Consider the following 26,798-nt stretch of genomic DNA (forward strand, 5'->3'; position numbering starts at 1 on the left):
ATCACCACTGAGGCTTAGCAAATGAGTATACAGGATGCTTAGTTAAACAGAATTTCATATTAAACAATGAATAAAATTCTAGCATAATTATGTCCCATGAATGTACATTACATGACAGTATGAGTTGTAAGCAAATGGAGAAAAATAAGGGAATAATAACCATTTTTATTAACAGAACTTAGACTGAAACTAATTTGGCCAAACCTATCTATCTGTTGGAGTAGAACAGTACTTTTAAGGTTTTTATAGCACACACATGTTGCAAAAGTGCATGCTTTTTTGGGGGGGGGTTGTTGTTGCTGTTTTGATGCCGTGTGTCTAAAATATGCTGTTTTCAAAGTGATTATCAAGGTAACCTGTTCATAACAGGTGGTTTTAAATATCCTGTGAAAAGAAAACCATACAAAAGTAAAGTTTTTTTTTCCCTAAAAATCAAGGAAAAGATTTGTGTGCTTATTACAGTCTATATGGCAACCTGTCACTGACATAAAATTTCTGAAACAGAAAAAGAATTCCTATATTTGCATACTTTATTTATAATAAAGAGCTTATTAAAACTCATATATAGGTTTCTGTAGGAGAAAATAAACATGGCACAAAATGATTTAATGTGTTATAAATATTATTTTGGTGGCTGCCCTAAACAATTACTTCTGATTATTACATAAATGTTGTTTCTTTGAAAGAGACCCAAATAGTGCTCTTACTCAGATTTTTATCTAATATTGTATCCCTTCTTCGAATAAACATTTTAAAAGTTGAAAATGACTGAATCATTGCACAAGAAAAAGCCAACTTGCATTTTCCAGCTGTAACATATGATTGAGATCATTGTTCAACTCTGATATGATACTGCTGCTGCTGCTAAGTCGCTTCAGTCGTGTCCGACTCTGTGCGACCCCATAGACGGCAGCCCACCAGGTTCCCCGTCCCTGGGATTCTCCAGGCAAGAATACTGGAGTGAGTTGCCATTTCCTTCTCCAATGCACGAAAGTGAAAAGTGAAAATGAAGTTGCTCAGTCATGTCCGACTCTTTGCGACCCCATGGACTACAGCCCACCAGGCTCCTCTGTCCATGGGATTTTCCTGGCAAGAGTACCGGAGTGGGGTGCCATTGCCTTCTCCGATAAAAAGAACTGAGTTTCATTATACTCTCAAGATTATCCTTCACATAGTCATACTCTGTTAGTAAATATCTTCGTCCTTTTAAGAATGGCTGAAAGTTTCAACTTCTGGGAATTAAGAATAAATGGACATTTGTTTTATCATTGTGCATATTGTTAAAAAGTACTGTTCAGAAAATACATTGAACTGTCAGCCTCTTGACTGATGGACAGCCTTTGTCCCATTAATGAGCTGTAGGTCAGGTAAGAATGTTTCACTGCCCTTGAAAATGTGAAGATTAAACTTTCAATATTAAAGTGCTAAGATTCTTGAAATCTCATAAAACTATTTAAAAATATTCTTCAGCCTAATGGAAAGATGCAATTTAATAGTTCAGATTGTGCAGAAGTGCTATCAGATTTTGTTCAATTAATCCAGAAATCCTGAATAACTCAAACCCACAGGTCACATTTGAGAAACATCTAAGTACACGAATTAAATTAAAAAAAAATAGCCTAGCAATCTTCTCCAGTTGCATTCAAATACAGGATTTGATTAGGATGAACTTGACTGAACGGTCTGAATGTGAACCACTGAAGGGAGACACAGAGAGGAAGCTGGTATATTACTCATTAATGAATCAGACATTTCCCTCCCTCAGTGGTTGAAAATGCTCTCAGTATAAGACACAGTGAATTCCAAATGGGGAGAACTGTGCTCAGGAGTGAGTTTATATAACTGATTAATCTCTTCCGGTGTTACCTAGAGCAGAAATCAAATGCCTGCAGAGGAATGCTGGTGGTAAGTGGACCGATTTATGTCAAGGCTGCTGTCACATAAACAGAGTAGCATCCAAGGAAAAACAGAAAAAGAGGAGACACATAAGGATGCCAAAGGCCAGGCTGTGATCCTGAAATATGGAGTGGTCAAGCCAGGAGGGTGCTCTCCTTTAGCACTATTTGCACTTAGTTCTTAGGGTAAGTCTGAATTTTATTTTGCTCACACATAAGAACTTTTCTGGAAATCAAAGTTACCAAGTAGACTCTCTGGCAGTGAAGTGAACCAGGGACATTTTTCAAGGTGAATTTCGTCAGTATGTGACATTTTCTTTTCAGGCAAAGCATAAAAAAGCTTTTAGAAAACATGAAAATAATGTGAATGGAAGAAATAACAAAACTAGCCTCACTTTGTATAAATGTGGATTCCTTGGGTAACCATAACACAATTTTAACTGTGCTGAGAGAAAAAAGCATGTAAATATCACTACATTGAGATCAATAATCAGAGAATAAAAGATCCAAATAAAATCTTTTACAGAAATCTTAAATACTTTTAAATAAAGAATGTCAAACAAAGCAATCCTCGTAAAAATAAAACAGAAAAGTAAGAACAGAATCCAATCCAGAACCTCAGTAAACACTCTGCATCTTTGAAAAATCAATAAACCAAAAGGTTAAGACAACTTAAAAACAAGTGTGCTCAGGATTGCATTTATATAACTGCTCAAGGAAAAATAATTCAGAGCAGTGTATGTGTGTTTGAGAGAAACAGAGAAAAGAGGTCAAGATAGCAAAAAAGCTTGCTAACCATACAGGTGCTGCCCACTGGTTGGCAGCTCCAGCCTCCTGTCCCACTCACTGCCCTCTAGGTTGTGCATTCCAGATGGGTGTGCATCTCTGGAGGAATATAGGGAAGGAGAGCTAACTACAGTAAAGGAGGGGCCACAGAGTATTTCAGAGCGAAGATATTACTGTATCGGATAAGCTGGAGTTGCTAAGGCACAGTCAAGGCAGGAGACAGATACTCTGGACAGAGACAACCCCCATGCAGGCGCCGGGGAGAATGTGCAGGGCTGTTTAGGATGCTGTAACCGGCACAGAAGCTGTGTGGGCTGGGCTGGGTGTGGATGAAGTCGGAAGGTTAGGCGGGGCACATCACAGAAAGTCTTACACATCCTGCTGAGGGGTCTGCGCTCTTTTAGTAGTGGAGAGGGCCTGGGAAATTTTAATCAGGACATGGAAACCAGCCTACTTATAACAAAGTGATTAGACAAGTTTGGTGACAGTGTGGTGAATGGATTGGAGGGGAAAGGAGCTAGAGGCCAGAAGACATAACAGAAGGTCACTGCATCTTCCCAGGCAATAGAGGATGGAGACTTCCAATAAAGCAAAGACTCCTAGATCTGTATCTTCATCTCTTTATGTCCAGAAAGTCTGGAAGTCCATCTCTGAAGCATCAGTTTTGTATGTTCAACAGCTATTTTTTAGAAAGTACATATTTATTTATTGGCTGTGTCCTCATTGCTGTGTGGAATTTTTCTCTAGTTGTGATGTATGGGCTCCTAGTTGCGGTGGCTTCTCTTGTTGCGGTGCACGGGTTCTAGGGCACACGGGATCAGCAGTTGCATTTCTTGGGCTCTAGAGTACATGCAGCTCACAAGCTTAGTTGCTCCGAGGCACGTGGGATCTTTCTGGATCAGGGATCGAACCTGTGTCTCCTGCATTGGCAGGCGGATTCTTTACCACTGAGCCACCAGGGAAGTCCTGTTCAACAGCTATTTAAGATGAAATTTGACAAGTATTTATTGAGAGCCTAATATATGCAAAATGTGTGGGGGTATATCAGTAAACAAAACAAACATACCTGCTGTTGTGGAATGTACTTTGCGGCAGGTGGTTCCAGACAACAAATACATAAACAGTTAAATCAATCATGTAGTATATTAGAAGCTGATGAATAAATGTTGAGAAAAAATGCTGGGCTCCATGTGAAAAGTATTTATATTGTTTGTTAAGTGTTCTCAACAATAAAGCAGTTTCAGAATGTGAATAAAAGAAGTTGATGAGTGTTACTGGCAAAAAAAAAAAAAAACAGCATCAAAGGATGAAGAGTGCACAGCACAGGGGCCAGTAAACCTGTTCCTCAGTGACTAGGAGATTATAACGGAGAAGACCAAGAATCAGAGCAAGCAGGACCTTGTAGTCTTGAGCTTTTATTGGAGTGAAATGTGAAGCCATTGCAGAGTGGTGAACAAGGAAGTGATTATATTTGAATAGAATCACTTTGACTAGGTGTGAGAGATTTCCAGTGGCAGGAGGTGGGATAGAGCTAAAGCGGACACATGATGCCAGTTAGGGACTGGGAAACTGCTGTAATGTGCAGGTGAGTGATGGTGGTCGCCTAGGCCAAGAGAAAGGACTAAATGATGAGAGGTGACTGAGTTCTGGTTACATTTTGAACACAGAGCTAAAAGGATTTGCAGATGGATTTGGAGATGAGGTGTGTGAGGAAAAAAGGAGTCAAGAATAAGCTAAAAGATTTTGGCTTTGGTAAAGGGAGAATGACTCTGCCAGTCACAGATATTGAGGAGCAGGAGGGTGGAGCAGGTTTGGCAGGGCTGTGTGAAGATCAGAAGTTTAGTTTTGTTCATGCTTGAGATACTTCTTAGGCACCCAAAATGAGATACTGAGTTTGCAGTTGGATATTTGAGCCCTGGAGTTAAGGAGAAAGATCTGGATTAGAGACTTAAATTAGAAAGCTGTCTGCATATTAATGGTATGAAAAACCATGACATGAATGAGACCACCAAGGGAAGGTGTGTAGGGAATGGAGAGGAGAACTGTGTGCTGGGGTACACCAGCACCAACAGGTTGGTGAAAAGGGTGACTATAAAGGAGCAGTTGGATAGACCTCTGGCAGCTCCATCTACTCCCATGATACTTGTTCTGCCATTCCATATCCTATCTCCATTCCCACATTCCCATCATGCCTAACTCCTTCCTTCAAGTATTTTAAATATGTCCACCTATATCTATCCCCAGGGCAGTATCACTTCTTGCTTGTATTATTGCAACAGGTTACTAGTTGATCCTCTCTCTCCCTTCTTATCCCTGATCATCCATTCCCCAATGTAACAGAGATATCTTTCTAAAAAGATGGCCTGATTATATCATTTTTTATGTTTAAAAATAGTTCAATTCCTTAGCACAGCTTAAAAGCCATGCATGATGTGGCTTCTGCCTAATTCTCCCACCTTGACACTTGCCATCACCTCCCTAGAAATCCAGGCTCCAGCCATCCTGTCTTTGTATGAATTGTTGAAGCAAGCCATGCGTTCTCCTACTCTGGGTTTCAGCATGCAGATCTCTCTTTACGGAACACTTCTGCCCTCACCTTCAACTGGTTAACTCTTACTGTCTCTTCAAGTCTCATCTTAGGAAACACTTCTTCTAGGAAGCCTTCACCAAGGCCTCTCTTGCCCTCTAGGATGGGATTAGGAACTCTCCCAAGTGCTAATACATCAAACCTGCCTTTCCCTTATCTAGACTTTATAATGTTGTAATTTACTTATTCATAACTCTTGCCAGGCTACACGCTCCATCTTTAGCCCTTGGCATAGTGCCATTAGGGCTTCCCAAGTAGCACCAGTGGTAAAGAGCCTGTCTGCCAATGCATGAGACTTTAGAGACACAGGTTCGATCCTTGGGTCGGGAAGATCCCCTGGAGGAGGGCATAGCAACCCACTCTAGTATTCTTGTCAGGAGAATCCCCATGGACAGAGTAGCCTGGTGGGCTATAGTCCATAGCGTCACAAAGAGCTGGACATAACTGAAGGAACTTAGTACAGCAGATAGTGTCATTCACGGCACTTGATAAGAATTTGTTGATGAAAAGATAATGGAATAAATTAATACATGAAAGAATGATCCTGAACAAAAACCCTGGCAAATATGGATAGGACAGAAAGAAAGGACTAAATTAGAAATTTATGTGACAGTGATTCAACATGGATTTTGACCACAAAGGAGACTGAGAAGTCAAAGATGACTATACAATGTCTATCTTGTATGTAATAATCAAAGGGAAGGAAAATAGGCAGAGAAGAGTTTTGGGGCAAAAATAATACTTCAGTTAATAACTGACGTATCTGTTTGTGTGGCAGTGTCTTTAAGGTGGTTAACAACATGGGCATAGTGGTCAGGAGAAAAGAGGGAGTCAGAAATGACCCATGAGAGTATTTGAAGTCATGGGTAAGTGATATCACATAGCTATGGACATGTTCAGTAAGAGAAAGAAGGGATTCAGATGAAACCCTGAAGAGGACCAGAATCTAAACTTTATATCTAAAGGCAAAAAAAAAAAAAAAAAAAAGGTTTGAGTGGCATTTCAGAAGCTTGAAGAGAAATTTCAAGAAAGGAAAAACAAGATGTAAAGTGTCAGATCTCATAGAAGGGTCAAGTGGTATAAAAGAACTATCTGTCAGATTTGGCAATGAGGTTTCCAGTGTTGAGAGGATACTTTCTTGAGTGCAGGGAACAGACTGCTTGAGTTGAATGAGTTAAAAAATGAATGGCAGTAGAAAAAAATGAGTTAGAGATTTTCAAAAATTCTTTATTAAAGGATAATGCAGAAATAGGAGTGAATACTTAAGGTAACTGTATATTAAGGATCTTATCAGGTGTGACATATGTGTTTTCTTTCTTCCTAGAAGAAGCAGGTTGAGTAAGGGCTCAGTGAAAAAAGGTGATAGAGGCTTTAAAGATGAGAGCAAGGTGCTCAAAGATGTGGGGAAGAATGAGATCAAGACCATAAGTTGAAAAGACCATTTCATCATCTCACACAGAAGCAAAGAGGTAATAATGGGTGACATGGAAACCACTTAGGATTCTGTTTACTCTTTAAATTATAAGTGAAGATACTACACTGAGAAGGGGAGCCAAAGAGATTCAAGAACTTGAGGAAATAATGGAAGCTTGTAACCACTAGTGAAAGTCACTCAGTTGTGTCCAATTCTTTGTGACCCCATGGACTATACAGTTCATGGAATTCTCCAGGCTAGAACACTGAAGTAGGTAACCATTCTCTTATCCAGGGGATCTTCCCAACCCAGAGATCGAACCCAGATCTCCCGCATTGCGTGTGGATTCTTTACCAGATGAGCCACCAGGGAAGCCCAATCACTGTGGTGGCAAGAGGTAAAAATGAGACTACAGACAAGTAAACAGATATGCTGGTAAGAGAAGCAGGTGCTATATACTGGTCAAAATAAGCAATGACCAAAACAAGAATAAAAGTTCTCAAGGTAATATTTATCTTAATGCACAATGCTCATTCTTACTGAGTATCTAAACAGGCGGCAAGGCAGATTTGAGAATTAAATGGTCCCATAATCATAATCTCTGTAGTGACTTCCTTGTAATGTTTATATAATTCATAAGATATATGAACCTATATTAAGAGGAAATGCCAGAATGGGACTGTTTTTATTTCAAAACCATTATTATTGAAATCTATAAGGAATAACATCAGGGAAAAGAAAAACATATTGAAATAGATACTCTGTTCTCTTCTCAATAAAACCAACAGTCTAAAGATGTTAAAGAAATGAATTAGATACAATGATTAACTCTGAAAATTAAAAAAAAACCCGTTTCGGAATTGTGAGGGAGCCTTGATACTAAACACCAATCTTGTTATTCATTCAGAATCCTTAATAACATTTGAAAAGCAATTAATCAAATTATGACATAGATTCTAGGGCTGTCACCTTTCATTGTCATTAGTGAAATTGTCCAGGGTTTTATCTGCACTTTTCTAGTGATTTAAAGAACAATTTTTTTGTAAGCTATTTGAAAACCAGAAGAATGTTTAAAATCATCGAACCTTAACTTACAGATTACAATGAACAATCCAAATGTGTTAGTGAGACTGAAATAAATTTAGAAATATCTTAATTCTGATATGACAGAAAGTGAAAGTGAAAGTCTCTCAGTTGTGTCCAACTCTTTGCAACCCCATGGACTATACAGTCCATGGACTTCTCCAGGCCAGAATACTGGAGTGGGTAGCCTTTCCCTTCTCTAGGGGATATTCCCAGCCCAGGGATCAAACCCATGTCTCCCACATTCCAAGAGGATTCTTTACCAGCTGAGCCACAAAGGAAGCCCAAGAATACTGGAGTGGGTAGCCTATCCCTTCTCCAGCACATCTTCCCAACCCAGAAATCCAACCAGCGTCTCCTGCATTGCAGCCAGATTCTTTACCAACTGAACTATGAGTGAACTTTAAAAAGTCCAAAATGCACTTTCATATTTAGTAGAAGAACATTTTCTTCTGTCAACAACTTTTGCTTTGGCTGCTCCTTTATATATAAAGTGACAGAACTTAAAATATTTATTGTACACTTCTACACTCAATCAAAAAACTAGCTAGGGTAATATTTTAGGTCCAGAGTTTCATATAGGCCCTAAATGATTCTGTCTGTCTGCTGTCTATCTTAACTAGATAATAGTCAGGTCACAGGCTCACTTTGGACAGTGTTAGAGGGATTCTGCCTGAATGTGAAGCCAGAGTCAAATGACAGTTACTCACCTAAGACTCCCAGAGAAGCATAGAGACAGGAAGTGAAGGCAGCTCCCTATAGAAGCTTTCCTCAACTCTTAAACTATGAACTTTAGAACATGAGAAGTACAATTCTTACACATATTCCAGCATGAATTCTGTGCAATTGAAACCCAAAGAAATGGTCTCAAAATAATATTTGCAAGAAAAGCTAATATATGTCCACTGCAGATGATATCCCAAATTGAAAAGTAACTATGGGCATAGTTTTAAGGGCTATAACTCTTGATTCTAACAGTAATAGATGCATTGCAATACCTTGATACGCTTCCCTTATAGCTCAGTGGGTAAAGAATCTGCCTGCAATGCAGGAGACCTGTGTTTGATTCCTGGGTCTGGAAGATCCCCTAGAGAATGAAATGGCAACCTACTCCAGTATTCTTGCCTGGAGAATCCTGTGGACAGAGGAGCCTGGCAGGCTACAGTACATGGGGCTGCAAGAGTTGGACACGACTTAGTGACTAAACCACCAACCACCAGTTTTAAGGGCCATAACTTTTGGTTCTAACAGTAATGGATGCATTACAATACCCTGATACACTAGAAAATTTTAGTCATGAAAATAGTGTAAAACATTTGTAAATTTGGTTTTTCTTTTAATACTCTATAATTTGTTCTGAGAACTCAGAATTTCATTTATAGTGTTCTTGAGTAGCTAAAAGAGTGCACAAGATATGCCTCTGACATGCAGAATCAAAGTTCTTTCTTTTTCTGCTACATATTCCTGTTATTCTTACTGTTAGCTAAGAGTAGGATAGACTAAGCGGCTTGGTTTAGAAATGGCTAGATGATAGTCTATCGTTTCTCCCAGAATCAAACTACACGTGACAGAGTTGGAGGAAGTTTCGACTTTGCTTATCATATGCCTACCATTTTCCTGTGAGCTTCCCTTGATTCCAAACACAGTTTTGACCAACCTTTTTCCTATTCGGAAGGTGGCAGCCTGACTCCTAATGGGACACTCCAGGACTTGCAATGCCCCCAAATCCATGACCCTTAAGTGTATCCACCCACCTCTCCCTTCCTTTAACCTTGCTGACCCAATGTCCTGGCAAAACCTGCAGGTCTTCTCCTTCATTATCTATTTCCTATACTTGTAGCATGAGAATTATTGCAAAAATGTCTTAAATTGAATCACATTTTCCAAATGTACAAATACAGAGGCATTTGACTGCTCATTTACCAGGCTGTGAGACCTTTAGAGTTTAAAAAATCCCCCAAATGAGAATGTGTACAAACACATGAATATATAATTATTACTGATGGTTTGGTCAACCATTGAAATAGAAATTAAGAATGTCAAAACTATACAAATAAGTTACTCCTTATACACTGTTATCTACAAACAAATTTCAAAACAAGTTTAATGATAATATATGTAGTCAGCAAACTTTAGATTCACCTAAAAAAGCCTACATTTCAAGACACAGATTTCCTTTTTGTCCCCACCAAGATATATTAAAAACAAACAAACAAAAAACAATAAATCAAATTCTGGCACCCCAATCTCATATAGAAACAACACACTTTTGACCAGGAAAGGTTTTCTGGAGACAAAATGTGATGAGTTGTTAGAAATTCACAACATGGTATCAAGAAGAATGTCAATGACCATGATTCAGTTCTATGCCTTCATCTAAACACCACTTTTTTTCTTTCGGAGAGAAATTACTGTCTCCATAGCCTTCAATACTCTAATCATATTCATTTCAATTGCACTTAAAGCTACATGTTTATTCCAAGTCTATATGGGAAGTCTAGTTACCACAAAATACACACTCATAAACAGGAAATCTAACTACAGTAAGAAGGTATTCCCCCCTCCCACACACACACACAATAGAGTTCAAAGATGTGTCACCTATGCAATTTGGAGCAACACTAAACACCACTATTACTGTGGAGTACCCCTCTCTCCCCTCTTATATTATGGCAACTTATGATTATAGTATTACGTTTTTCAAGCCTGTTTGAACTTGCTGCTCTTGCTTACAGATATAAATGATCTGCCGTTTTCTGTGCAAAGCTTTCAATCAGTAAGCATGTCAAGGTGGAAGGATGGCAGGAACAGTAAAAGGGAAAAAAAATCAATTTTTAGAAAGCATATGTTAACAACTGAATATTTAATCAAATTAGTCTAGAAATTCCTTCCTATTTTCAGCACTGTTTGTAAGGCTGTTTCTTCATGGTACAGAATGAATTTCAGTAAGTGTCATATATTTAGTTAGATGGTTTATTTTTAAAATTTGTTGAATCAGGTCACGGACTCAGAATAGATCTCATTCCAAGATATGACAGATGGATATTGATATTGAATTAAAAGATTGACATTAGCTGGAAGGTTCTGGGCAGAAGTCATTCACTTAACATTTAACAAAATATTTACTGAGCACCTACTGTGTGCCAGGATAAAATGATAAACACTTGGACTTTATATTACAATTAAAAAAAGAGGAGTTGTTCCAAAATAACTTCCTGGGGGTTAGTAAGGATTACAATGGAATACCAATAGTAAGCAAGGTCTTTAAAAGCACTTACATTTTCTACATTGCATCAGAAAAATGCATTAGCACTCATTCAAACATCCATTTTGTCATGGTTGCAGGATTTTAGACCTAACTCAGATTTTTGAAGATGCTGTTTACTGACCCTTAACAAAAACCAACTTCCTATTTTTCTGGAACAAAAGGCGGCTTACATTATTTCAAAGATTTCTTAGACATCAAAGAGCTTAGAGAGACATACAGTTTATGGGTAATGATTTAGGATTTAGTGAATCAAAAACACAGGGATTAAATTTCCTTTAAAAGACCCCTAGGTTTAAATTTTAAGAGCCAAAATGTTGGTTTAAACATACTTTACTCTCAAGAAAAGCCAAAATTTATTTTTAAAGATAGTCTGAGTTATCTTATGGACCTAAAACTTGGCTAGGTTTTACTTTCCCACATGATTAGGCCTCAAAGGAGACAATCTGCCTTCTGCTGAACAAATTTATTCTACCTCTCTCTGATTTGTAAAGACACATTATTTCAAATCTGTAGCTCTGAATGCTCTTGATATTTTCAAGAAAATATTAAAAACCAGAAAAATCCCATAATCTTATTGAACAATCGAAGTACATTTTAATTCCTCCAAGTCAATTCTGTTTTTTACATACCACTTTAAAACTGGACCCAAGATTCTAGGTGCTAGATTCAGATTTCCAACTATCAAGGAACAAGAGATCATTTCAAAACAGGAAAAGGTCACTGATCTTAATATGTGCACAGCTTCATGATATATTATTATATTTGAATTTAAAATAGTAGGAAGAAATACAGTACATAATCTTCCGTTCTAACACAATGGCTTTCCGGAAGGCCGCTAGCCTGGGTATTTCACTGAGTTTTTAGGATTAAAGGAAACAAGTTAGCGCACAACCTATGAGCTTTTATTCCTTTGGAAAAAATAGGCTGCAACACTGGTCTGAGGGCTTTTAAAAGGCACTCGAAACCAGCACAGTGCACGTTTTGAATTTCAGTAGTAGAGGAATAACAACTGGTGAAGTTCAGACAGATTGTAAAAAACAAAACAAAGAAAGTATTCCAAACGGAGAGTTTATTCTGAATGAGAACATGGAAATAAAATGTGAAATATAAAGTTATAATGAATTTAGATTTCAAAAAAATATTGCTGTAGTTTAAGAATGAAATAACTATACTACTCTTTAGTTTAGAATATACATAGTTTGATAGAAAGTATGTGGGTTGATGAGTTTAGGAAAATAAGTATGTGCCAGTATAGATGATGAATTAGAGACTATCTCTTTTTAAAATTGCTAAGCCAATTTTCCAGTGAGGTAAAAAGCCTGAGAACTCTAAAGATAAAGTACTTTACAGAGCAGTCTGGGGTTCTTTGGCCACACATGCTGCTGAATTAAACAGCATCTGAAGGTAAGACATGGGACCACTTGGCAGCCAGAGGTGTGGCCAAGATGACAAGTGAGACCACCAGGAGCTAAATCTGGCCTGCAGACACTTTGGCTCTCTAGCTTGCACAATTTTAAAGATACTGAGTCAACATTTTAAATTGAGAGATTTCTAGGTTTAAAAATTCTGAAAGATACCACATGGTCCCACGCCACTCACTGAGCCTCACGGCAACTCTGATGATGCCAAGCAGTGGCTGCTCCCTCTTCAGTTCAGCTCAGTTCAGTTCAGTCGCTCAGTCGTGTCCGACTCTTTGAGACTCCACAGACCGCAGCACGCCAGGCCTCCCTGTCTGTCACTAACTCCTGGAGTTTACTCAAACTCATGTCCGTTGAGTCAGTGATGCCATCCAACCATCTCATTCTCTGTCGTCCCCTTCTCCTCCTGCCTTCAATCTTTCCTAGCATCAGGGTCTTTTCAATTGAGTCAGTTCTTTGCATAAGGTGGCCAAAGTATTGGAGCTTCAGCTTTAACATCAGTCCTTCCAATGAATATTCAGGGCTGATTTCCTTTAGGATGGACTGGTTGGATCTCCTTGCAGTCCAAGAGACTCTCAAGAGTCTTCTCCAACACCACAGTTCAAAAGCATCAATTCTTCAGTGCTCAGCTTTCTTTATAGTCCAACTCTCACATCCATACATGACTACTGGAAAAACTATAGCTTTGACTAGATGGACCTCTGTAGGGAAAGTAATGACTCTGCTTTTTAATATGCTGTCTAGGTTGGTCATAACTTCTCTTCCAAGGAGCAAGTGTATTTCAATTTCATGGCTGCAGTAGCCATCTGCAGTGATTTTTGAAGCCCCCCAAAATCGTCTCTCACCATTTCCACTGTTTCCCCATCTATCTGCCATGAAGTGATAAGAACAGATGCCATGATCTTAGTTTTTTCAATGTTGAGTTTTAAGCCAACTTTTTCACTCTCCTCTTTCACTTTCATCAAGAGGCTCTTTAGTTCTTCTTTGCTTTCTGCCATAAGGGTGGTATCATCTGCATATCTGAGGTTATTGATATTTTTCCCAGAAATTTTGATTCCAGCTTGTGCTTCATCCAGTCCAGCATTTTTCATGATGTACTCTGCATATAAGTTAAATAAGCAGGGTGACAATATACAGCCTTGACATACCCCTTTCCTGATTTGGAACCAGTCTGTTGTTCCATGTCCAGTTCTAACTGTTGCTTTTTAACCTGCATACAGATTTCTCAGGAGGTAGGTCAGGTGGTCTGAAGAATTTCCCATCTCTTGAAGAATTTTCCACAGTTTGATGTGATCCACACAGTCAAAGGCTTTGGTGTAGTCAATAAAGCAGAAGTAGATGTTTTTCTGGAACTCTCTTGCTTTTTCTATGATCCAATGGATGTTGGCAATTTGATCTCTGGTTCCTCTGCCTTTTCTAAATCTAGCTTGAACATCTGGAAGTTCATGGTTCACGTACTGTTGAAGCCTGGCTTGGAGAATTTTGAGCATTACTTTGCTAGGGCTTTTTCTGAGCAAATTGTTCCCTAGTAAAAGGGTTAGTTTTACTCATTTAGGTTACCTGTTTACAAATCTTTATACAAGATATAGACAAAACATAAGTGGGGAAGAAGAAAAGAAAAAGAAAATTCAACATACTGATTTAACATTGGAAAGAGAAAAGGAAGGACACAGAGAGAAGGCAAGAAAAGAAGTACATAGCAGACAGAAGTTGTAAACTATCAGCAACTGCCTCTTTTGCTGTCTCCAGATTTATACTATGAAAGGGATCTGTGACAAAGGCTGTTGAGTATTACTCTCATCAAATGCCATTAGGCCAGGCTCACAGCGTAGAAAATAAGCAGGAAAATTGTCTGAATGGAGCAATATCACTGATCAAGGATGAGGTGTGGGAATAAATGCAAGAAAATATCATGGTTCTCTTCTTTCATAGTCCTCAAACCAAGGGATGTGGGTCTCTCCTTCAACCTCACCTTTGAGACTGTAAGGAAGCATGGCAGGCACTGTCTCAGTACTTCCCATAAATGACCAGGGAGTCCATGTACAGCTGTGGATTGCACAATTTCAGAGAGAAAAAAAATGAGAATGACACTCTCAAGGAATGCAAAGGAGAGGTCCTGCTCCAGATATCCACATGCCTCATTCTTTCATTTCCTTTAGGTTCTAGCTCAAAGGTCACCTTTGAATTAAGGCATTCTCTGAGCCACTACTGAATTTTTCAGTCACCAGTCCATTCCCTCCTATCTATCACAGTTCTTACTCCTCTCTCTACTTTATGCTTCCTTATAGCTCTCATCACCACCTCACATACATTTTATTTCTGTATTTTATTTAGTTTGCCTTCTTCAATATAAAACAGAGCAACATGAAGTCAGACGAAAGTCTGTTTTATTCTTTGCTTCATTGCCAGAGTCTAGAATTATGCCTGGTAGGTGCATACCAATTTATCCTGAATGCCTAAACCCTCAAACACATTCTTAAGAGTACAAGAAACTGGCTTTCACTAGAACCTGTGATTCTTTGACCATATTTCATAATTGCTCAGGCCAAATTTCATAATAACCCTTTGTTATATTAGAAAAAATACTTTTCAAGTCCTATGGACCATTATATAATCTATGTGGCTCATACATTTTTATATAATTTCTAACTGCCTTATAGCGACAGAATTTATTATACAAATATAAAACAACAGGAGTAACTTCTATAAACATACTTGCACAAATTTACACAATCACAAAGAAATATGTATACTTGGGTATGTGATTGGCTGGTTCACTGTTGTTTTTCTATTTCACTATGCTCACACCTCCTGTTACAAATGCCACAAGTGTGATTTTTCTCTCAATTACATTTTACAGCTTATAAAAACACATTCTTCATTTTGTCCCTTGAAAAACAAAGTGGTCAGATTTTACTGGATGTTTTTATTGAAACAAATCCCAGGGGGGATATACTAAACTGTTAAACACAGCTGAAGAGATATCTGAGAATGGGGTTTCTGATAGAAGTATAGATTACAAAATTACTCATAGCTCTAATCTGATAATAGGAGAATGCCCCACACATATGAATGGAGGTCTTTCTTGGTATGCTTTACTACAAAAAGAGCAAGAAAGGAAAAAGAGAACTGGAAAAAGAGATGAGAAAAACTCCTGAGACTAAAAATGTTATAGTCCTCATTTATCACTAACTGAAGAATCCCAACATATGCCTCAGTGGAAAATGGTTCAAATAGTAAACCTTCCTTGATGACTGGGCAGAGGCTGTGTGGTGCCATGAAAATAGCATGTGGGCTAGGCTCATGCACAGGTGCCTTGTCTATAATATGAGGAGGTTAAGATATTGGTACCAACCATGCCTATTTTGTAATGGTGTTGTAGTATCAGAAAGATGATACACTCAGAAGCAGGTTCAAAATTTTAAGTTCCAATCTTGTGATTTAAAGAAAATTATCTTACCTAATAGCAAGTAGGTTGATCTCTTTGCTATTAAATAATAGAATTTTTTCCCTAAGGTTGTCATTCGCTTATGAGATCCCCCTAACAATTATGGACCTTGATTCCATTTTGCATGTGATTGATTTTTCTGAATATCTAATTCTTCAAGGGCAGATATTTCATTCCTTTTTAAAAATGTTCCTCTAGTACCAAACACATATGATGCGTAAGTTACAGTTCTTAGCTATTTTTTGCTAAGGCAAATGTGGGCCTGGAAGCAACTCTGTTAAGAACAGGGAATCAAAGTCATCCTGAATTGACATTAGTCAGTCTATTCATCATTTATTACTAAGAAGTGACTATTTTGCACTGAGCAAAGCCCATGGAGAAACTCTGCCCTGAGGGCTAAGTGTCAAAGACACCAGTTTCAACACACACCAGTGAGGTAAAGGAGATTAATTCCCTGGCACTTGAGTCTGCATATTTTCTCCCTTTAGGGTGGCCCAATTAGGAAATTCAGTATTCCAAGAACAAACATTAGCAGCTCAAGGGAAATACTGGGGATGACAGGGAAAGGAAAGCATAGATGATTCTGGTGAACCTAATGACAGTCAAGAAGAAACCATGAAATCAGTAGATATGGAGGCACAGAAGACTTGAAAGCAGCTCTAACCAAATCAAAGTGGATGGATGAGGAGGAAGGCGGCAGAGAGATGGGAGGTGCTCTGAATTTGCAGGGAACTGTCATCATGAATGTGTCACCAAGGGTATGGGTGCAGTCAGAGAAAGGTGTGTGTCCTGAGAAAATGTTAGCCTTTTTGATTATTCACCTTGTTGTGAGGTGACCACATCTGAGAAAAAGTTTCTTTGAGGCTATTATAGAGATGTGCAAAAGGCAAATTAGACTAATGCTATTTTGGACTATTTTTTTTTAAATTTACCAACAGTTAAGGAAATTGATTTTTGAAATGCATTTCTTAGTCTAATGCTCTTTTAAACAAATTTTAAAGAATTTCAAGATTATAGTAGGTTGCAGTCTTAATAGGAATTTATAAGGGGTTTTCTCCTGCTTACAAAAGTATCACTTTTCTTCTACTGTAGGTTTAAAAGTTATGAAAATACTACTTATGAGCTTTCATACTGACTGTCTGTGGTTTAATCTAATACATCTTTATCATTCAGAAAAACCTCATCCACTAATTCTGAAGGGACATAGAGTACATTTAATATAAACCTCTATTGTGATGTATTAAGAACAAGGCAATCTCTGAAAAAGCAGTAGTCAGCAGATCATCTTCTAAATGCTATAAATTACATCATGTTAAAAATCAAAATATATTTAGGTTAATAACTATAGGCTTATGCACTGTAAAGTCTGAAACCCTGAACAAAATGTTTAAAACACCAGTAAATTTTACAGGGAATTAGCCAGTTTTGGTACTAAAAAATTTCTTATGAGTGATGTAAATCTTACTTGTATTATTCAGCAGTTCAGAAAGAGTTAACACTGAATACATCACAGACTTGTAGTCTACAACTGGAACCAAAGCCCCTCATTTTCTGTTCCATTATGGAAGTTTACATGTTAAAACAAAGCCCAATAAGCTTAAACCTAGAAAGAAAAGCTATGTACCTGTAAATAATCCAAGTACCACTTACAGTTTACATAAAAGCACAGTTTATATCCTAGAATCACACAGAAACATGATGTACATCATTTTCAGATCATCTTCATGCAGAAAAAATTCATTAGTCAGCTATAATAGTTTAGCTGTAAAGGAAAATTATGTCTCTGAATCCATTTGCATGGCAATGTGCATGTGTCTGGTTGATGGAAATGACAGAATAAGTCTCCACCCAACTCTACAAAATCGGAATACTGTTCTTAAAATTCAGGAGAGGGTCCAGATACTCTATATTCTCTCCAACATCAATTTTTACAATCCTCTCATATTCATCGACCGTCTTAACTTGGCAATTAGAGGATCCTGATTATTTTGCCTAAGAGAGTTGACAATATTTCATTCTGCTTCAGAGCTCCTTTGAATATAAAAATGTGATAAGGTAAAACACACTGGGCAACTATTCATGCATGAGCCACAGGAACTCTCTCCAACTGCCAAATTAGTAAATTTTAAAACATAAAAGGTATGAAATGGGAAACCATACTTTGGAGTAAATTCTGCATTGGCAAAGGTCTGTGAAAATACCTTTGTTTCTGGTTTAATTATTGGATCAGTAGCAGTACTAGCCAGATTGACTGACCTCTGGTTATAATCTGTTTCACCTAGTAAGATAGACGTCCTCCACAGAGCCCCAGCAAAGCGAGAAAGTAAGATTGAAAATGATGGATCACAAGACCTGCGTATTTGCCAGAAATTTAAAATTCAGCCACTCACAGAAACACCTGCCCCTTGGAAGCTGCCCCACGTAATGCGCATAAAGCAAGGCTGGGAACTAGAAAACTGCTTGATCGATCCTTTCTGGTCACATCACCCTACGACAGGGTGACTCGATCCCTTTTGTAAAGGCTGAGTCAGATCACAGCCTTGAAACTTGCGGGCCCTAACAGTCATACACCATCGCCTACCCCAGCGCCCCTCTCTCCTGAGTCACACAGGTGGCTGTCAGAAGCAACCCCCTAAAAAGAAAAGCCCCATTCTAGTTTCGACCTAGCCTCTGGGGCCACAACCGTTCAGTTGCTGAAGCCCCTGAACTCTCGCCCACCTTCCTGATCTTGCCCTCCGGAACACCAGTCAGGTCTCCAGGGGAACAAAGAGCAGAACGACCGGGGCCAGGAGTGGGGGTGCAAGAGCAGAAGGGGGCTGGAGTTTTACCTTGCGGCACCCAGGAACCGGCGGAGGAGAAGTCAAGCGCGCAGGGACCACCCGCGCGCTCCGCGCCTCCCTGCCTCCTCGCAGCAAGTCAGCTGTCGTCCCGCATGTGGCTCCCGTCCTCCGCTGGACTCCGCATCTGGTCACAAAGCGCTCGGGGCGCCGCGGGCGGCGAGAGCCTCCGGGTCACCTGCGGCCGGGCCCAGCCGCGCGCTAGTCCGCCCTCCGGCTGCGCTCTCCCTCCGCCTCGCTCTCCCTCCGCCCCTTCCCACCCGCGCGCTGCCCGGCCAGTGACTCAGCCGGGCACCGGCGCGCGCGGCCCGGGGCAGCCCGGGCACGTCCAGGAGGAAGCACGGCCAGGAGAACAGACTCGGGCTCTAGCCCGCCCGCCCCTGCACGTGTCCGCTCGTCTCGCGCGACGTCCGTTCTCCTCGTCCACAGGTCCAAGGACCGCTGAGGTGGGGACTGGCAACACCCTGAGGGGGAAATCGGCCCCCGCCCTTCCTGCCGCCCGCGCGCCGCGCCGGGCCCCGCGGGGGGTCGCGTTTCCTCCCGCCCCTCCCCCGCCCACGACAAGGTGAAACTTTCTAGGTGGAGTAGTTTTCTCGCCCTGGCCGCTCGCACTCTCCCCCGCCTCAGCTCGGGCAGTTTGAAGTTAGCACAGCCTGATGATAAGCGGCAGCGAGTCTCCCCCTCCTGGTGCCCGTGTGGCTAGCGGCCCTGACGCACCGAGAGCACTAGGCGCGCACACGACGCGCACGAGGCGCGCACCCCCGCGCTACCGGCGCGAAAAGCGCGAGGCTGTGCTCTAAAGAGCCTTTCCCGCGTTTCAGCTCGGTTAGCTGCGGGGCGCTGGCCCGGGGACGCGGAGATTTGGGCACCACACAAACAGGGAATTCTTTGTCAGAATCGGAGGTAGGAGTGGATGGACAAATTGTCCCAATGGTTTCTTTAATGCAACGGTTATCCCCTACTATGATAACTCAGATTTCTGAAGGGTGGAACAACAGGAGTTTAACCCTGAGGAAACTTGCTTCTTTAACTCCCCGCCCCCCCCGTCCTCCGTCTTTACCCCCCTTTATAGCAGGAAACAGGCTGATTAAATAACTAGGCAAACAGTGAGCAACAGAACAAAAGTTTAATTCTTAAATGTGGAAATCACGATATTAAGGGGGGTTGAGGGCTTGGTGGATTAATTTTGTGTTAAGGTAGCTTTTTTTAAAAAAAATCTCACATGTTTGAATATAAAACTTGTAAATATAAAAGTTACAGCCTTGCCTGTAAGGACTTAGCAGTTCTCCTTTCCAACTCTCTCAAGGGCTGATGAGATAATGGCGGCTGTTAGTTAATGAGAGTCAAGGAACAAAACAGCATTTACTATTGCAGGTTCAGGAATTATTTACCACAGAATTAAAAACAGAAAAATATAGTTGGCATACATACCGTTTTCCTGAGAGCTTCTTATGAGGCAGGCACTACACAGAGCACTTTCAACCCTCAAAAGTGATTACCTCATGAGTCCCCAATTTTGTGAAAAAGTAAAGTTCTTGTTATTTTAGGTAACACTAGCGCCCCGCATGGAACTATTTCCTGATGAGGAAACCAAGAACCTAAGAATTCCTAAGAGCCTCACCCAGCTGGTTAGAAAAAGAGGAGAGATTAGAACCAGGCTCTCAAGTCCCAGACAGGTGTTTTTTCACACCGTGCCAAGAGACTGCAGGCTGGCAAGTCTACCTAAATAACCCAGTTCTACTGAAGATTTCCTGATGTCACATGACACAATTTAACAACGACTACTTCACATTAAAATAATCCTATTAAAATGCTAATTTACTAGTTGAAGGGCGCTGGTCCTATTTATGGACAGGTCAATTATATATTTGAGTTCAGTACAAACTTTCAATAAAAGATGAATAAATTAATGAATTCACACACACACACGTAGCCATAGCTGTCCAAAGGAATGATTAGAGTGCTGTTTCTATTTCCTGGTTTCCATAGCAATATGTTAACTGGGTTTTTAGATTGCATTATGTAGTTGCTGTAACAGGTTTTCTGAGTTTGTGTGCCATGATAAAAATATAAAAGAAAAAAATTACAATTAAAGTGGTAGAAAGACCCAGCAAAACCATTGCAAACTGGATAATGAAATATACTATAAATCCAAACAATCTATATTTTCAGCCCTGAAGTTTCCTAGTTTCTAGTTACTAACAAGTTTCGATCCAGTTTTGAAACTGGATTAAAAATTATCATTTTGATTTATTAACCATAAATAAGGAGAAAACATTTTATAAAAATTGCATAACTAAGAATAACATGACAAAAAGTATCTGAGTGTGTGAAAATCAAATAATCAGTTTTGCACACTGCTAGACAAATTTGTGGGAGAAGGCGATGGCACCCCACTCCATTACTCTTGCCTGGAAAATCCCATGGATGGAGGAGCCTGGTAGGCTGCAGTCCATGGGGTCGCACAGAGTCGGACAGCAACAGTGACAAATTTGATCAGAAAAAGGGTTAGAAGAAGGATTTCGATAGAAGCGGATACTTTAAAAAGGCAATAGGAATTGTACAATTCCGTTTTGGTTTTGTGGCAAACTCTTAATTGTTGCTATTTAATTTTCCTTGGGTCTGTGGCATGGGTGACACACTGTATGACGAAGTTCTGTTGGTATTTTCCGAACCAAACCAAACTCCTGTGGCTGATGCTGCTGGCTGGCTTGACCAGCACCTGTTTCTAACCAGATATTCCCTTGCTTGCCTCCACTGTTAGTGCTGGAAAAGAGAAATGCTTGCTTTCCCAAACTCCTTTGCTAGCAGACATGACTGTGTGATATCATTCTGGCAAGGAGGTTAAGCTGAATTCTGCTGGAGATTTCTGGGAAAGACTTCGGTTTTCTCATTATAAGGAAGTAGTAAACTTGGGCCATGCCTTCCCACTTCTTACTTTTTTAATTTATTTATAATAGAATTCGGAGAAGGCAATGGCACCCCACTCCAGTACTCTTGCCTAGAAAATCCCATGGATGGAGGAGCCTGGTAGGCTACAGTCCATGGGGTCCCTATGAGTCGGACACGACTGAGCAACTTCACTTTCACTTTTCCCTTTCATGCACTGGAGAAGGAAATGGCAACCCACTCCATTATTCTTGCCTGGAGAATCCTAGGGACGGCGGAGCCTGGTGAGCTGCCGTCCATGGGGTCGCACAGAGTCGGACACGACTGAAGCGACTTAGCAGTAGCAGCAGCAGCATAATAGAATTATAAATAGCTCTCTCTCAGCAGAGAGCTAGCCATGGGGAGAGAAGTTGACTCTGATATTGCAGAGCTGTAGCACCAATGCCAGTTGACACCTGCTTCCAGATGTCTTGTTTTGTGGAAAAAATACTAGTTCCAGGCACTGTTAGCCAGGGTTTCTGTCACCTGGGGCCAGAAGCATTCAAAACTGATATACCCCTCAAATGGGAAGAAAGACATCTCCAAGACTGAGTTTGGCATAGTAGTTCAAGAGTTTGAGTTTTAGAACCAGACAGCCTGGATTTTGATCTCAATTCTGCTGCTTGTTAACTATGTTATTAACTGTAGGCCAGTGGCTCAAACTCTCTGTTCCTTACCTGTAAAATGGGGGATAATAGTGATATTGTGAGGATGCAATGAGAAGCTATAAGTAAACATGAAATAGTTTCTGGTAAAACATAAGTGCTCAAAAGGCATGAGTTACTCTTTAACATGTACTTGTTGGTAACACATAGTGCTTAACTATAAAGATGATCCCATCACTTAATCATGAGATGGGCCTAAAGGTAGCCATGGTCAAGAGGAAGAGGAACAGCAGTTCTAAACAGGCTCTAAACGTGCTCTACTGTAAACATGTCACACACTTTCTCCTCTCCCTTCAACACAAAAAATATTTCCATCTTTTCTTTAATTTGATGGTACTCTTTAAGTGTATTCACATGGCACTATTTTTGAAACAAAAATGAAAGCAATCTTCTTAGAATAGTGACTTCTTATTGGCACTGTGTGAGAGACAGGGCCCACAGACATGCGGAGGCCCATAAAGTGCTTTTTAAAAATTTGAATTGTGTAGACAGAGGATGTGTTCTACAGTTTGCCATTGTCCTCCCATCTTCTCTTTTAATGGATACCACCTACCTCTGATCTTGATGTCACTTTTTTAGGCATTAGGATTTGTGACCTCTGTCTTATTTATTCTTGGATTCTCTCTGCTCTCCTCCCTTCCCTGGCCCCAGTGCCCCTGTTATTGTGCCTATGGAAGATGTCTCCTCAAAAGGATAAGAACTCAGGTTATAGTACCTTAGATCATCTTGTGGATAAATACAATTTGGGGATATAGAACTTCTCTTACCTTTTCAGAGCGACATCATGCATGTTAGACTATTGAAGATTCCGAAAATTCCCATGGAAAACCCACAACAGAACAAAAGCAAAAACATGCTTTTTTCCCTTCTTAACATCTTTAGTAGCAATTTTCTATAAAATTAATTTAATAGGTAACACACTTTGGGAAGCCTTGCCTTAAAGAATGAAAATATCAGTTACAGAGGGCTAGAAGACGACACTTTCCGTATGACCTGCTTTTATGTCCATTTATATTGGTCATATATTTGTGGCTGGGCTCTCTAAAACATGCAATAATAAAGTTATCTAAAAATATGAGTCAGTTTAGTTCAGTTTCTCAGTCGTGTCCAACTCTTTGTGACCCCATGAATTGCAGCATGCCGGGCCTCCCTGTCCATCACCAACTCCTGGAGTTTACCCAAACTCATGTATGAGTAAGCAAGTTCAATATTGAGGACAAGTACAAGACTGCTAGGCTCTTAAAGTTACAAGTATCACAATTTTAATCAGAAGGTCTAGGAAACTGGAGGCAGAAAAATTGAAAATAAATTACTATCTCCAACAGGCTGCTTTAATTTTGTTCATGTTCACACCCAGCTTATTGCCTCTTTCCCCAAATCAGTAAAATATACAATGCTTTTCATTCTCATTTATTAAATGTCTACTATGTATCTGTCATGTATTTGAGTTCTACTTAGGTCCTTATAACAAAACTCCAAGATGAGTATCATACTTCTTGGTTTACATCCAGGGAAATGAAACTCAAAGAGATCTTTTAACTTACCCGTGGTCACACAACAGGCATAAGTCTGTCTCTTTCTAGAACTCCTGCACTTCCCGTGTTGTTGTTGCTGTTTAATGGCTAATTCGTGTCCAGCTATTTTGTGACCCCATGGACTGTAGCCCAGTAGGCTCCTCTGTCCATGGGATTTCCCAGGCAAGAATACTGGAGTGGGTTGCCATGTCCCCTTGCAACTATTATAAACTGTCCCTGGTCCTGTGGTGAATGGTGCAGTCTTCAATGTGGGGCAGGAGAAATCAAGGGTTCCTTTCATTTTCCCTTCTCTGTCTACAAGGTCAGTCACAACCTAAGACAGGGCCACCCCTCTGTTTGGCCCTCAGGAACTGGATGTTGCCATGCATAGTAAAGGTGCTGGCGCTACCTACGTTGTCCATCTATAAAACACTACCCAGGTTGGAGCAAGGGTCCTGGGCAGTCAGGGTGGCCTGAGTGTTGGACTTTGAGTGCTTATGACCAAGATCTCCCTGTGTGAAGAGGAACTGGAATGCTCTCTCCCCAGTGTCTCTGTTTTCACAGCTCCTGAGCTCTCCTTTGGAGACCCGGGGGAGTGTGAGAAAGAAAGGGGAGTACCAGATGACAGAGAGTCAGGAGTAATAGAGGGTCTTTTGGAGACTCTCTGTCCCCTCAGAAGATAAGAAATAAAGACTAAAATTTGCAGGAAGTCCCAGAAGCCTGCCCTCATAATTCTTTCTGTCAATACTTTCCTTCCTCGAATTGAGAAAGTAGCACTGATATATATACATTGTCATGTGCAAAATAGTTATTACTAAGTTGCTGTATAACACAGTGAGCCCAGGCTGGTGCTCTGTGATGACTTAGAGGATGGGGGGAGAAGAGGGAGGCTCAAGAGTGAGGCAATATATATTATGTCTGATTCATGTTGTTGCATGGCGGAAACCAATACAACATTGTAAACCAGTTTTCCACCAATTAAAAAAAATACATCAAAATACTTTCCTCCTTGAAACTGTGTTAATTTCTTTTTTTCTTTTTCTCTCTTCTCCTTTCCCCTTCTCTCCTCTCCCCTCCTGTCCTCCCTCCTCCCTTCCCCTCTTTATTTCTGTCTTTCAATTCAGTTCAGTTGCTTTAGTCATGTCTGACTGTTTGTGACCCCATGTATTACAGCACGCCAGGCTTCCATGTCCATCACCAACACCTGGAGCTTGCTCAGACTCATATCCATCAAGTCGGTGATGCCATCCAACCATCTCATCCTCTGTCATCCACTTCTCCTGCCTTCAATCTTTCCAGGCTTCATGGTCTTTTCTAATGAGTCCATTCTTCGCATCAGGTGGCAAAAGTATTGGAGCTTCAGCTTTAGCATCAGTCCTTCCAATGAATATTCAGGGCTGATTTCCTTTAGGATGGACTGGTTTTCTCTTCTTGCAGTCCAAGAGACTCTGAAGAGTCTTCTCCAACACCATAGCTCAAAAGCATTAATTCTTTGGTGCTCAGCTTTCTTTATGGTCCAACTCTCACATCCATACGTGACCAGTGGAAAAACCGTAGCTTTGACTAGACTAGATCTTTGTTGACAGAGTAATGTCTCTGTTTTTTAATATGCTGTCTAGGTTGGTCATAGCTTTTCTTCCAAGGAGCAAGCGTCTTTTAATTTTGTGACTGTGGTCACCATCTGCAGTGATTTTGGAGCCCCCCAAAATAAAGTCTCTCACTGTTTCCATTGTTTTCCCATCTATTTGCCATGAAGTGATGGGACTGGATGCCATGATCTTTGTTTTGGAATGTGGAGTTTTAAGCCAGGTTTTCGCTCTCCTCTTTCACCTTCATCAAGAGGCTCTTTAGTTCCTCTTCACTTTCTGCCATAAGGGTGGTGTCATCTGCATATCTGAGGTTATTGATATTTCTCTTGGCAATCTTGATTCCAGCTTGTGCTTCTTCCAGCTCGGCATTTCGCATGATGTACTCTGCATATAAGTTAAATAAGCAGGGTGACAAACAGCCTTGATGTACTCCTTTCTCAATTTGTAACCAATCTGTTGTTCCATGTCCAGTTCCAACTGTTGCTTCTTGACCTGCATACAGATTTCTTAGGAGGCAGGTAAGGTAGTCTGGTATTCCCACCTCTTTAAGAATTTTCTACAGTTTGTTGTGATCCACACAGTAAACAGCTTTGGTGTAGTCAGTAAAGCAGAAGTAGGTATTTTTTTTTCTGGAACTCTCTTGTTTTTTCTATGATTCAACGGATGTTGGCAATTTGATATCTGGTTCCTCTGCCTTTTCTAAATCCAGCTTGAACATCTGAAAGTTCATGGTTCATGTATTGCTAAGGCCTGGCTTGGAGAATTTTGAGCATTGCTTTACTAGCCTGTGAGATGAGCGCAATTGTGCAGTAGTTTGAACATTCTTTGGCATTGCCTTTCATTGGGATTGGAATGAAAACTGACCTTTTCCAGTCCTGTGGCCACTGCTGAGTTTTCCAAATTTGAAGGCACATTGAGTGCAGTATTTTTACAGCAGCATCTTTTAGCATTTAAAATAGCTCAACAGGAATTCCATCACCTCAACTAGCTTTTTTATAGTGATGCTTCCTAAGGCCCACTTGACTTCGCATTCCAGGATGTCTGGCTCTAGGTAAGTGATCACACCATTGTGATTATCTGGGTCATGAAGATTGTGTATAGTTCTTCTGTGTTTTCTTGCCACCTCTTCTTAATATCCTCTGCTTCTGTTAGATCCATACCATTTCTGTCCTTTATTGTGCCCATCTTTGCATGAAATGTTCCTTTGGTATCTAATTTTTTTGAAGAGCTCTCCAGTCTTTCCCATTCTATTGTTTTCCTCTATTTCTGTCTTTACCTTGTGGTAAACTGTTAAAAGTATTTTGTTAAAGAATATAAGAAGAAATCTTTCAGTTTTATATAAAATAGGATGGCATTATTTCTCTAC

General features: G+C 40.2%; 2 protein-coding genes across 6 annotated transcripts in view; one reads left to right on the forward strand and one right to left on the reverse strand.

Annotated features, from left to right (window-relative positions):
- MET (MET proto-oncogene, receptor tyrosine kinase) overlaps nucleotides 1-19,141 on the reverse strand; it is a 120,694-nt gene extending 101,553 nt beyond the window's left edge. The window contains exon 1 of the mRNA XM_081537884.1: nucleotides 18,728-19,141. The gene's annotated coding sequence lies outside the window, so the exon portion shown is untranslated. The remainder of the gene's footprint in view (nucleotides 1-18,727) is intronic.
- A 317-nt stretch (nucleotides 19,142-19,458) lies between these two features.
- The window catches only part of TFEC (transcription factor EC), a 751,469-nt gene continuing 744,129 nt past the window's right edge, over nucleotides 19,459-26,798 (forward strand). For 3 of the 5 annotated variants that reach the window (XM_081537889.1, XM_081537895.1, XM_081537894.1), the window contains exon 1: nucleotides 19,459-19,639. The gene's annotated coding sequence lies outside the window, so the exon portion shown is untranslated. The remainder of the gene's footprint in view (nucleotides 19,640-26,798) is intronic. The other 2 variants (XM_081537892.1, XM_081537897.1) reach the window with 1 other exon arrangement.

The sequence above is a fragment of the Giraffa tippelskirchi genome, chromosome 10 (genome assembly GCF_054371585.1).
Source record: "Giraffa tippelskirchi isolate mGirTip1 chromosome 10, T2T-mGirTip1v1.2.pri, whole genome shotgun sequence".
NCBI lineage: Eukaryota > Metazoa > Chordata > Mammalia > Artiodactyla > Giraffidae > Giraffa > Giraffa tippelskirchi.